This window comes from Capra hircus, chromosome 17 (assembly GCF_001704415.2).
Source record: "Capra hircus breed San Clemente chromosome 17, ASM170441v1, whole genome shotgun sequence".
Classification (NCBI taxonomy): Eukaryota; Metazoa; Chordata; class Mammalia; order Artiodactyla; family Bovidae; genus Capra; species Capra hircus.
The window spans coordinates 63,066,491-63,079,559 of NC_030824.1; the positions used below are offsets into that span (position 1 = coordinate 63,066,491).

General features: G+C 39.7%; 1 non-coding gene across 1 annotated transcript; it reads right to left on the minus strand.

Moving 5' to 3' along the window:
- TRNAQ-UUG lies at nt 10,574-10,645 on the minus strand. Its single transcript has one exon. It is a non-coding gene; the product is annotated as a tRNA-Gln (tRNA).

The following is a 13,069-nucleotide window of genomic DNA, read 5'->3' on the forward strand; positions in this document are numbered from 1 at the left end:
TGAGAGACTTTAAACCCCCTATTCAAGAAATTCAGCAAACTCCAAGCAGAATAAACACAAAGAAAAAAATCTAGATGCATCATAATCAAAGTGCTGAACACCAAAGATGAAGAATCATACAAGCAAGCAAATAAAAGAGATGTAACACACTGAGGGGAATAATATTGAAAATGAATCTGACGTCTCATCAGAAAGATTGAAAGGTAAAAGACAATAAAAGAGCATGTCAACCTAGAATTCTATACCCAGTAAAAAGCTCTTTCACACTAAAGATAAAACATATTAATATATTTGGACAGACAAAGCTGAGATAATTTGTTTCCAGCAGATGTGTGCTGTAAAAACTATGAAAAGAAGTTCTTTAAGCTGATAGGAGATGATGCCACATGAAAGCCCAGAACTACAGAAAGGAGAGACGAGCACTAGAAAAAAAATAAGTATGTGAGAAAAATAATTTTAATTTTTTTGAAAAGATTATTGTTTACAGCAAAAATATTGACAATGTGTTATGTGTGTATGGAGGAAAAACTATGACAATAAGGGCTAAGTGTGGGAAAGGGGTAACTAGACTTGTACTGTTATGTGTTACCTAAATCTTTATGAAATAATGTATTATTCTTTGAACATACATTGTGATTACACATGGATGCCTATCATAAACTCTGTAAAGCCACAGTTATTAAGACAGAGTGGTATTGTCATAGAACAGACAAACGCTTAATGGAATAGAATGATAGAGCGTCCAAAAATAGAGCCACATACAAACGGTCAACTGATTTTCAAAAAAGTTGTTGGTGAAACTCAATGGAAAAGGAACATCCTCACAAAGAACTGGAACAATCCAGATATACGTATAGGGAAAAAATTGAACCTAGACCCCTACTTGAGTCTATGTTTAAAAATTAACCTAACTGTCCAGCACCCTCAGAAGTCTTAGCAAAGAAGCCTGCTTGCAGTTAGGTAAGTAAAGTCCCTCTGGGGCTGCAATTGCCCCTTTCCAGTCCTTACGGCTCTGGCTGCCTGTCCCCGGCGGGGGATGGTCTGCAGCCGGCTTTTTCCGTTCCGTCCTTTGTTCTGTGCTCGGTCCTGGCGGTGTCTTATGTTCGAGCTTTTCGCGTGGTAGCTATCCCACAGTCTGGTTTGCTAGCCCAAGTTAGATCGTTCTGGTTGCGCGTGGGGCGTTCCTGCCCGATTCTTACAAAGCTCTGCAGCCCGCGCCTCCCGCGCGTCCCTGCCCTGCCCCCACTTCCCAATGGCGGATGCAGGCGTCTGTGCTGCTTTTCCGCTGGGGGAGTTACTGGTGGGCTTGTAATCTGTTGGTTTTAATTATTTATCTATTTTTCCTTCCTGTTATGTTGCCCTCTGTGTTTCCAAGGCTCGCCACAGACTCGGCAGGGAGAGTGTTTCCTGGTGTTTGGAAACCTCTCTTCTTAAAATTCCCTTCCCGGGACGGGCTTCCCTTCCCAGGATGGAGCTCCCTCCCCACCTCCTTTGTCTCCTTTTTCGTCTTTTATATTTTTCCCTACCTGTTTTTGAAGACAATGGTCTGCTTTTCTGGTTGCCTGATGTCTTCTGCCAGCCTACAGAAGTTGTTTTGTGGAGTTTGCTCGGCGTTGAAATGTTATGAAGCAACTGACAGACAACTAATCTCAAAAATATACAAACAACTTCTGCAGCTCAATTCCAGAAAAATAAACGACCCAATCAAAAAATGGGCCAAAGAACTAAATAGACATTTCTCCAAAGAAGACATACGGATGGCTAACAAACACATGAAAAGATGCTCAACATCACTCATTATCAGAGAAATGCAAATCAAAACCACAATGAGGTACCACTTCACACCAGTCAGAATGGCTGCGATCCAAAAATCTGCAAGCAATAAATGCTGGAGAGGGTGTGGAGAAAAGGGAACCCTCCTACACTGTTGGTGGGAATGCAAACTAGTACAGCCACTATGGAGAACAGTGTGGAGATTCCTGAAAAAATTGCAAATAGAACTACCTTATGACCCAGCAATCCCACTGCTGGGCATACACACCGAGGAAACCAGAATTGAAAGAGACACATGTACCCCAATGTTCATCGCAGCACTGTTTATAATAGCCAGGACATGGAAACAACCTAGATGTCCATCAGCAGATGAATGGATAAGAAAGCTGTGGTACATATACACAATGGAGTATTACTCAGCCGTTAAAAAGAATTCATTTGAATCAGTTCTGATGAGATGGATGAAACTGGAGCCGATTATACAGAGTGAAGTAAGCCAGAAAGAAAAACACCAATACAGTATACTAACACATATATATGGAATTTAGGAAGATGGCAATGACGACCCTGTATGCAAGACAGGAAAAAGGACACAGATGTGTATAACAGACTTTTGGACTCAGAGGGAGAGGGAGAGGGTGGGATGATTTGGGAGAATGGCATTCTAACATGTATACTATCATGTAAGAATTGAATCACCAGTCTATGTCTGACGCAGGGTGCAGCATGCTTGGGGCTGGTGCATGGGGATGACCCAGAGAGATGTTATGGGGAGGGAGCTGGGAGGGGGGTTCATGTTTGGGAACGCATGTAAGAATTAAAGATTTTAAAATTTAAAAAATAAATAAATAAATAATAAATAAGCAAATAAATCTAAAAAAAAAAAACAGGGAATGGAATAGCATACAAGAATCAAAAGGAACAAACTACTGATAAATCAACAACACAGATGCATTTCATAAACATAAAATTAAGTGAATGAAACCAGACACAAAAGAATATATATTATTCCATGATTTCAGTTATAAGGAGTACAAGGCCCATGATAACTAACACATCTGTGGTAACAGACATGGTTGCCTGGAGAAGGAAGAATTGACTAGAAAGGACAAGAGATCATATTCTGGGGTGATGGAAATATATTCTAGATTTTTTTTTTGAGTGTGAAATTACTTCCCTTTATTTTTTTAATATAAATTTATTTATTTTAATTAGAGGCTAATTACTTTACAATATTGTATTGGTTTTGCCATACATCAACATGAATCCGCCATGGATGTACATGTGCTCCCCATCCTGAACCCTCTCCTACCTCCCTCCCCATACCATCCCTCCAGGTCATCCCAGTGCACCAGCCCCGAGCACCCTGTATCATGCATTGAACCTGGACTGGCTATTCGTTTCACATATGATAATATACATGTTTCAATGCCATTCTCCCAAATCATCCCACCCTCGCCTTCCGCAGAGTCCAAAAGACTGTTCTATACATCTGTGTCTCTTTTGCTGTCTCGCATACAGGGTTATCGTTACCATCTTTCTAAATTCCATATATATGTGTTAGTATACTGTATTGGTGTTTTTCTTTCTGGCTTACTTCACTCTGTATAATAGGCTCCAGTTTCATCCACCTCATTAGAACTGATTCAAATGTATTCTTTTTAATGGCTGAGTAATGCTCCATTGTGTATATGTACCACAGCTTTCTTATCCATTCATCTGCTGATGGACATCTAGGTTGCTTCCATGTCTTGGCTATTATAAACAGTGCTGCGATGAACATTGGGGTACATGTGTCTCTTTCAATTCTGGTTTCCTTGGTGTGTATGCCCAGCAGTGGGATTGCTGGGTCGTATGGCAGTTCTATTTGCAGTTTTTTAAGGAATCTCCACACTGTTCTCCATAGTGGCTGTACTAGTTTGCATTCCCACCAACAGTGTAAGAGGGTTCCCTTTTCTCCACACCCTTTCCAGCATTTATTGCTTGTAGACTTTTGGATCGCAGCCATTCTGACTGGAGTGAAATGGTATCTCATTGTGGTTCTGATTTGCATTTCTCTGATAATGAGTGATGTTGAGCATCTTTTCATGTGTTTGCTAGCCATCTGTATGTCTTCCTTGGAGAAATGTCTATTTAGTTCTTTGGCCCATTTTTTGATTGGGTCATTTATTTTTCTGGAATTGAGCTACAGGAGTTGCTTGCATATTTTTGAGATTAATTCTTTGTCAGTTGCTTCATTTACTATTTATTATTTTCTCCCATTCTGAAGGCTGTCTTTTCACCTTGCTTATAGTTTCCTTTGTTGTGCAGAAGCTTTTAGTTTTAATTAGGTCCCATTTGTTTATTTTTGCTTTTATTTCCGATAATCTGGGAGGTGGGTCATAGAGGATCCTGCTGTGATTTATGTCGGAGAGTGTTTTGCCTATGTCCTCCTCTAGGAGTTTTATAGTTTCTGGTCTTACATTTAGACCTTTAATCCATTTTGAGTTTATTTTTGTGTATGGTGTTAGAAAGTGTTCTAATTTCATTCTTTTACAAGTGGTTGACCATATATTCTAGATCTTCACTTGGGTTGTGTTACATGGGTGTATACAGTTTTCAAAACTCATCAAACTATACACTTAGTATCTGTGCATTTTATTTTCTTTTTAAAGAACAGATTTTTTCCCCCCTTTTAAAAGCATTCTGGCTTGGCTGGTCATTGCTGCGGCGCACAATCTCCTCACTGTGGTGCGTGGGCTTTCCCTAGCTGCAGCACAGGCTCTAGTCACCCTGTGGCATGTGGGATCTGAGTTTCCGGAGCAGGGACTGAGCCCACATCCCCTGCATTGAAGAATCCCCTGCAGAGTCTTAACCACTGGACCACCAGGAAAGTCCCTATCTGTGCATTTTATTGTGTAAGTTATCTCAACAAAAAATGTAAAAATTTAAAAATATATATTGAAACTATAAGGAGTAGCTGCAATAACCTTACCACTGATCATTCTAACTCACCTGTACAACAGTAAGCAAGCATTCAGTTCTGAGCTTCCCTAAAACTAAGAAAATGCCTGTGTTTTACCTGAGAGAAAACGTTTTTGACATATAAAGGCTTGTTGGCTTCTCCAGTGGTTCAGTGGTAAAGAATCTGACTGCACTTCAGGAGATATGCAGGAGACACGGGTTCAATCCCTGGGCCGGGAAGATCCCCTGGAGAAGGAAATAGCAACCCACTCCAGTATTCTTGCCTGGAGAATCCCATGGACGGAGGAGCCTTCCTCCAATCTATTCCTGTAACTTACAATAGGAAGTATTAAAAAACAAATATGACCTGACTTCCTACTGTATGTGTGCATGTTTAGTTATAACTCAGTTATGTTCAACTCTTTGCGACCCCACGGACTGTAGCCCACCAGGCTCCTCTGTCCATGGGATTTTCCAGGCAAGTATACTAGAGTGGGAAACCATTCCCTTCTCCAGAGGATCTTCCCAACCCAGGGATCAAACCCTAGTCTCCTGCATTGCAGGCAATCCTATTGATTACAAATCAAATATAAACTTTGTTGTAGTGTAGCATATAAGATATTATATAGCCTCACTCTATTTAGCTCCCTAGTCTCATTTGCTACTACTCCTTGCTTCGTACCTTAAAGTCTTCTCATATACAATTGTTAAAGTGTCCTTGCACACTCTGTGTTGTGTAAAATCCCCATGCCTTGCTCATACTCTTCCCTGTGCTCAAAATTGCCTTTTCAACCTATCTTATCTTCAGTATCTTACTTATCCTTTTCAGACTTAGCTCAGGTGTCATCTTTTTAGGATATGTTCCTTGAACCATCACTTTCCCACTGTAACCAGAATAGCCTTAGCCTTAGGCTATTTTAAGTGCTTCAACAAATATGTATTGAGCATCTCCTATGTACCAAGCACTGTCTTAACCCTTGGAATACATCAGTTAACTTATTGAACCACCTTAACATCAGATAAATTTGTTAATTTGCTTTATCCAGCTAAATTCCATGAAGCCAAGCCATGGTTTTCCAAGTTTGTACCCACCAAGCACTGTGTTGGGCACATGATAACTGTTCACCAAATGATGGAACAGGACATAAGATGGCTCTGTGCTGATTAGTAGGAAGAGGAAAGACTGATTCTCAGGAACGGTCTGTGAAGCCCCAGCCTCAGGGGAGGCCCCTCAGCCATGGGGAGCAGCGGTGCAGCTGAGGGCCACGGGGAGGGCCAGACTTTATCGACTACAGTTTTGCCTAGATCTGCCCCTGTGTGAAGCAGCCAGGAATCATTTCAAGACCACATACATGCTGGGCTTTGAGTGGCGGCAGATCGCCGCTGACATCCCGCCGAGGGTGTTTGATTGCTGCCCTGTATCCCACACCAGATGTGTTTGGACGGCAGTCTACTTTCTCTCACCCTGGGGTGGCCAGAGGGGAAGTTGGATTAGAGGTAGGTGGGCAATAAGGTGAAGGTTTAAAAAATTATATGCTATGACTGATTCCCTAAGATGATGTATGAGGTGTGATTATAAAGTAATGAGAGATATTTTCATGTGTGACTTGTCTTATGTTTTAATCACACCTCATATATGGAATGTGTGTCATTTTATACAATGTTTGAAAATTACCACAACCTAGGGGATTTGGCAGGAAATGTTAAATTGTTATTGAGTGCTCTTTTACTAGGAAACTGTACCCTGGTTTCTCCTCAGAGAATGTACATAATTATAAGACTATGAAGAGTCTTTTCCTTTGAGAATATGTAGTTCTAGGCATGTCACTTAAGAGAAGAGAGAAACACTGTATGTATAAAGTAGTGATCGTTTAAACACTTCTCAGCCCTGTAATGATTGTTGTAAACTACCAGGGAATGATGATAAAAATGAAACTTTTGTGAATATATAATAGACACATATGTGGAATTAAGAGAAAGGTTATTAATTAAAATTATGAAAGTGATGATAGTAAAGGATTTCTATACAAAACAACTGTCATACTTCTTTCAAACATTTGCCTTTATTATCTAAAGGTCTTCAAATAAAATTCAGGTGAGTATTTGACAGACATGAAAACACTAACATTGAAACACATAGACAGCATTTTTAAAAGCAGAGACATGACTTTGCCAACAAAGGTCCATCTAGTCAAGGCTATGGTTTTTCCAGTGGTCATGTATGGATGTGAGAGTTGGACTCTAAAGAAAGCTGAGCACTGAAGAATTGATGCTTTTGAACTGTGGTGTTGGAGAGTCCCTTAAACTGCAAGGAGATCCAACCAGTCCATCCTAAAAGAAATCAGTCCTGAACATTCATTGGAAGGACTGATGCTGAAGCTGAAACTTCAATACTTTGGCCACCTGATTTGAAGAACTGACTCATTTGAAAAGACCCTGATGCTGGGAGAGATTGAAGGCAAGAGGAGAAGGGGACAACAGAGGGTGAGATGGTTGGATGGCATCACTGACTCAATGGATGTGAGTTTGAGTGACCTCTGGGAGTTGGTGATGGACAGGGAAGCCTGGCGAGTCCATGGGGTCACAAATAGTTGGACACAACTGAGTGACTGAACTGAATAGTTGATTCACAATGTTGTGTTAATTTTGAGTATACAGTAGACTTAGTTATATGTATTCAGACTTTATATATATATACACATATATATTATATTCTTTATCATTATAGGTTATTATAAGTTATTGAATATGTACTTTTAAAAACAGTTCTTGCTGTAGCTGAAAGAACACTCATAACTGACTTAACAAGAGAATAGCCATATTTTAAGAACCTAAGATTTGAAGTTTAAGATGTCAAATGCAAAAAAAAAAAAGGAAAGAAGAAAAGTAGTCAATTATGAGATTGACAATAATTGGATTCTGTCTTTGGTCACATGGAACTAAATCCATGATTATCAATATTAGATCTTGAGGGACAGATATGGCCAATCCAACATAAGAAGTAAAAATGTCAGCAGAAGCCAGAGTTGCACACAGCAGATTATAAAAAGGGAAATTTAAAGAGTGATTTATCTGGAGTGTGTAATTTTCAAAATGACTTAGGGCAGTTGTTCTCAAACTTAATGGCTCATAGAAATCACCAGGAATGCAAATTTCTCATTAGTGGTAGGACAGGAATCTGCATTTTATTCTAATGTAGGGGGTCTTCTGATTATGTTTTTAAAGTAGCACATAGAAAGCAGGAATTCTTATATAATTTTCATTATGACTTTCCTACATAATTTAATATGGCTTCCCAGGGGGCACAGAGGTAAAGAATCTGCCTGCCAAGCAGGAGATGCGAGAGACACATATTTGATCCCTGGGTCAGGAAGATCCCCTGGAGAAGGAAGTGGCAACCATTCCAGTATTCTTGCCCAGAAAATCCCATGGACAGAGGACGCTGGCGGGCTACAGCTCACAGGGTCTCAGAGTCAGACATGACTGAGCGGGGTTGCAAAGAGTCAGATACAACCGAGCAACTCAGCACATAATTTAATAGTGATAAGACTCAGATTTTAAAAATTTAGCAAAACTTACACTTGGGAAATAAATTCATTTAAAAATATTTCCCCTAAGTTTAATTATTTGAGGGGTCTGTATCCTTAGGGTATCTAAGAGAACACAGTGAGAAGTTGATTTTCTCTAGACTATGATTAATGACTTGAAAATCAAAAAGAAATAGGAGAAATAACATAATATAAAATCTAAGGTTCAATTTTCAAAGTTAGGGATTATCATTCAAGATAGATCAGTGTTGCCAGAGGGTGATGATGTGATGTGGAAACCAGGTTGGAGGCATTCATATTCGTATGCATCTAATTTGAGTATGCAAATATAGACTTCTCGCTGAGAAGCCCTTTTGCAAATTTTGCCCAGAATTGCAAATGAGAGCTCAGAATGTACTACTCCCACAGCCTCCGAAGGGTCCCAAGCTGAGCAGATCCCATCTGCCCGGGGACTCTACCACTTGTAAAAGCAGCAGCTGCCACTTCTCTGGTGTATGTTGGTGTGAAACTCCCAAGCGAAATAAAAGACTGACATCTGGGCTTAATTTCACTTCAATAGAAACTATCATGCTATGTTTGTCATGATTCCAAGAGGGATTTTTAAAATAATTAATGAGAAAGATACATTTCTCAAAACTCCCAATTGAGTTCTCACACGTTTTGTTACAAAGATGTCTGTCACAGAAAAACAGGATCATATTATTTACACTAACATAAAAGGAGGTTGATAAATAAGGTACTGAGCAACTGTATCTTATTTGCTTCAGCAAATATAGAGAAAAAAGCTAAATTTTATTCCAGCTTATTTGTGATATTTCTACATAGTAGGAGCTGTGCAAGCAAGGTTTTAAAATCATTGGAAATATATTTATGAAAACGACACAAGGGAGATGGCTTCCTTTCCAGGGCCATTAAGAGTGAGGGGAAGGGAGGAACACAGGTCAGATTATATTGCTGCTATGATACAAGGACATACAGTTCAGAGAAGGGGCAAAAGGGAGAGCGGACCATCTTACCTGGAGAAGCCTGAAAATTCTCCCTAGAAAGGTGAGCTGAGGCACCTAAAAAAATGTTTAAACCAAGAGGATAAGTGTACCCTGTAGGACGTCCTGGAAACCTCCTGGGAATTTGAGGAATATCAGCAATTTGATGGGGTCCAAGGGGGTGCAGATAAATGTTAAAACTAGAGAGGCAGACAGGAACAGGGCTGGCGGTTCAGGAGCTCTGTTTCCCATGGGAGTTACGTCAGAACCGCGAGGGTAGGTCTCCTGCATCAGGACCTTCTAGCAGGCCCATAAATGATGATTCTATGTGTTGCCAAGATTGATGACTGCAGCTCCAATGCATTCTCGTCAATGTTAACATACGTGCGGTGTGTGAATATTCCACATTTTAACGTGGGGCTTGATGTCATAATGTCCTATATATAAAACACTAAAACTTGAACATTAATTTACTGCTGCAAATAAATAATATATTATTTTCATTGTAGTTAGGATAACCTATGCGGAAGGGATTTGAGAAAGGAGATGGAGGTCCAGGCAGGAGGCTATTCCAGTAGTTCTGGTAATAAGCGTGAAGCCAGGCAATATCCTAGGGGATAAATAGGAGGAATGGAAATACGACTAGGAAAGAGACCCAAGGGACAAGATTTGATCACAGATGCAGGTGTGAGGTGGAGAGTTCAAGGGTGGCTCTGAGGTCTCTGGTCTGGATGGCCTATGGGCAAATTTAGCATGAATATCCCCACTTGAAATATTCAGATTTTACCAATTCCATCCAAACCAGCAGGCTACCGCTTTTTCCATGTGTTCCCTGCTATTCCTGATAACAATCTTCCTTCTGACCATCCTTAGAAACTCACCTGCATTTCTCTGTGGTGCTTATCATTTCCAGCCATTTGCTGGCATGATGCACACATGAGTCTGCACAGCGGGTGTGCTTCTAGTCCTTTCCAACCGTGTGCAAGACCTCACAGTTCTGCACGGTGAAGAAATGGTATTATGCCTACTAGGTCTCCTAGAAATTTCTACCTTGAGATGCAGCTCCAAAGCCAGTGCTTTGTTTTGTTAAATTACTTATTAGAATCCTGTGGACTCTACTTAGGAACAAGTTCAGGGAAACTTGATGGTCCATGATTGTGGGCCTGGACAAGGAGTCCCATTTTTTTCTTTCAGAAATTATCAAGCCACAGACAACAAGAACTTATATATATATATATATATATATATATATATATATTTATTTATTTATTTATTTTTATTTATATTTATAAATATGGCTGCCCTGAGCAGCTTGTGGGATCTTAGTTCCCTGACCAGGAATTGAACCTGGGCCCTCAGCAGTCAAAGTGCTGAGTCCTAACCACTGGACTTCCAGGAAATTCCCCAAAGCCAGTATTCTTAAAGCTATAGGTGTATCATGGGCCCTGTTGGCACTCTAGAGGCAAACTGATCAAACCAGGGATCTCTTTCAGAATGATATTTTTTAATGCAAAGAGATCAAATACACAGATTTATAAGAGAAACCAATCACATTGAGACATGGCTGTCAAAACAGCTTTGAAAAACAAATGTGTAATATAATACTATGTTTTTTTAATTAGTGTTTTAAGTTCAAAAATACAATAAAATATAAACAAATTAAAAATAAATTTATCTGTAAAGACTTATCAGTGGGAAGTCTGTTGTTGCTAGATTGAATAGGGACATTAATCTCTGGAGAGGGCTTTGAAAAGGCTATAGGCATGTCTTGTTGGATAAACAGCTTATGTCAATTTTTTGTTATTGTTACAGACATTGAGACTGCTGATTTGTAAATGTAAATCCTTGTAAATGGTTTAAAGCTTTTAGAGCTACTTTACAAGACAAGAATAGTTTCTGTCGAGGAACACCTGAACTTTCCAAGGTTTTTTGAATTAAACTCCAACTGGAGTCTTTTTTTTTTTAACCTAAGAATAATGAATTCCCTTTTGGCTAGCTCATCATCTTAATATACTTTATAGCAAAAAGAAAAAAGAGTAAGAGTTCATGGTTCAATTTTGATGTCATCAATAGACAATAACTGGTAGAACTTTCTGAACTGTTTCCAGATGTTTGCAAATTTGTCTTTTCAAAGAAACTGACAGAGACTTTTGCATCTCATCTTCCTGAGATAAAGCATCCACTCCAGCAGTGACAGCAAGATTTCCAAGAATATCCATTTAGGCAACAATAAAATTGATGCACTCTGTTCAAAAGTCCTCGCTGCCTTACAGAGAGTGAAGAATTCTTATTTAAACTGTCTAGTTTTGCAAACATTTAGGAACTAATTCCTCATATTGATCAACAAACAATTGTAGGTGGCTAATCTTGTAAAGCAGCATAACTGTCTGGGATACAGGTCTAGGGCAATTTTATTTGTTTGATGAAAGTATAGAGTTGACCAATAGCTGGCCAGCAACACTGCACAGTATCTCTAAACATGAAGATTGTGGTCCATGTAATCTTTCTAATTCAGAAATAACAATGAATAGTGATATTTTGCAAATCTGCAATAGCTACAGATATGAAAATATCTGTAGATTTTCTTGATAATGAAGTCACAAAAGAAATAACACCACTGTGGTTTGTCATCTACATTCATAATTGAAAGGTAACTAGAGTTAGATATATTAAGGGCATATTTTTTTCTTCTTCAAGTTCATAGACTCCCTCAAATTCTGATTTCAATCCATAGAACTCCTGTTCTAAAGGTAAACCTGAGATTTCCGGTTTACTTCTGAAATTCCAAAGGAAAAATAGCAAATGTAAACCTCCAAGGTTCAGTTCAGTTCAGTTCAGTCGCTCAGTCATGTCCAACTCTTTGTGACCCCATGGACTGCAGCATGCCAGGCTTCCCTGTCCATCACCAACTCCCAGAGCTTACTCAAACTCATGTCCATTGAGTTGGTGATGCCATCCAACAATCTCATCCTCTGTCCTCCTTTTCTCCTCCCATCTTCAATCGTTCCCAGCGCCAGGGTCTTTTCTAAGGAGTCAGTTATTTTCATCAGGTGGCCAAAGTATTGCAGTTTCAGCTTCAGTATCAGTCCTTCCAATGAATATTCAGGACTGATCTCCTTTAGGATAGACTGGCTGGATCTCCTTGCAGCCCAAGGAACTCTCAAGAGTCTTCCCTATCACCACAGTTCAAAAGCATCAATTCTTCAGCGCTCAGCTTTCTTTATAGTCCAACTCTCACATCCATACATGACTACTGGAAAAACAATAGCCTTGACTAGATGGACCTTTGTTGGCAAAGTAATGTCTCTGCTTTTTAATATGCTGTCTAGGTTGGTCATAGCTTTTCTTCTAAAGAGCAAGCGTCTTTTAATTTCATGACTGCAGTCACTGTCTGCAGTGATTTTGGAGCCCAAAAATAAAGTCTGTCACTGTTTCCATTGCTTCCCCATCTATTTGCCATGAAGTGATGGGACCAGATGCCATGATCTTAGTTTCCTAAATGTTGAGTTTTAAGCCAGCTTTTTCACTCTCCTCATAAAATCTCATTGTTCAAAACACCTTTGGTGGGGGATCTGGGGGAAGTATATTAATAATTACATCAGAACAAAAGTCTCCAAACAAGATTGTCCTGTTGTTCAGTTGCTAAGTTGTGTTGACTCTTTACAACCCCATGGACCACAACCCACCAGGCTTCCCTGTCCTTCACTATCTCCCAGAATTTGCTCAAACTCATGTGCATTGAGTCAGTGATGCCATCCAACCACCTAATCCTCTGTCACCCCCTACTCTTCCTACCCTCAATCTTTCCCAGCCTGTGTCTTT